Genomic DNA, 1,304 nt, shown 5'->3' on the forward strand with positions numbered 1-1,304 from the left:
AAAAGAAAATGTAATTATCTAATTTCTCTGAAGATCCCAGAGTTGTCGGGAGAAGTAGACAAGATTCCCGGATGTATTGGTTAGCTATTGCTGAGTAACAAACCACTCCAAAGCTCAGTTATACAATCAGTATTTTTTTTTTGACCAGGGGCTGGGTTTGAACCCACCACCTCCGGTAATATGGGGCTGGCGCCCTACCCCTTTGAGCCACTGGCACCTCCCCTATATAGTCAGTATTTATTGTAGCTTTATTGACCAGGTTTGGCTCATCTTGGCTGGACTTATTCATTTGTCTGTGGTCAGATGGTGGGTTGACTAGGGATTGGTTGATTTAGGGTAGCTTTGCTCTCATGTCTGATAATTGGCTGGCTGTGGGCTGGGACAATGGGATGATTGGGCCACATTCAGCCGGTGGGGGCTTGTTCCTATAACCCTGATTGGGCAGGGTTCCAAGAGTGCAAGGACTCTAGAGTCTAAGGTTTGGAGCGGAAGCATCATTTCTCCTTTGAGCCACAGGTGCTGCCCCAAAGCATCATTTCTGATGCTTCCTATTGGCCAAAGCTGATCACAAGGCATCCCAGATTCAAGGAGTGAAGAAATAGTCTGTACCTCTTGCTGAGAGGAACTACAGTCATGTGGCAGAGAGAATAGATATAGAGAGGGGTGGAGATTGCTATTTTTTCTGATCGATTTATCAGTCAGGGAAAGCATCTCAACTATCAAGAACCAACTCATAGCTAATTTCATTAAGAAGCTCATTCATTGCTGTATTACCTATATTCAGAAAACTGCCTGGCATATAGGAGGGTCTTAATTAGTGTTAATTAAAAATAGAGAGGCTGAGGTGAGAGAGAAGATAAGGCAAGGATGGAATTTAGCTCTTGGGAGGCAGTACCCCTTCACCTTGCCCTGCCCATCAGTACCACATGAAGATCACCAGGCTAGAATAGAGAGAGGTCTTGGTGGGAAATACTCAAAGGGGACACAGAACTGATGGAGTCTGGAGGGCACTGCCCAACATGTGAGAGATTTTACAAGGAGCAGGTGGCCCCCAGTTGGTTCTGTGGGCACCAAATACTGAAACTCAGTGTAGTCAAGTGCACAGGTTCTGAAAGTCCTCAAGTGGCATCAGGTCTGTCAAGAGCACCACAACAGCGTCCAGTCAGTAATCTGGGGTTGGGATTAGTTGAGAGTTTGTAAAGAGAAGAAGACATCTCAGGAAACCTTCTCAGCCTGGGGACTTGATGCCATTAGGTGATCAAGGAGAGCCCACCTGCCAGGAGAGGATGCCATTGTCCTGCTTA

This window comes from Otolemur garnettii, unplaced genomic scaffold (assembly GCF_000181295.1).
Source record: "Otolemur garnettii isolate 467f Iridium unplaced genomic scaffold, OtoGar3 scaffold00046, whole genome shotgun sequence".
Taxonomy (NCBI): Eukaryota; Metazoa; Chordata; class Mammalia; order Primates; family Galagidae; genus Otolemur; species Otolemur garnettii.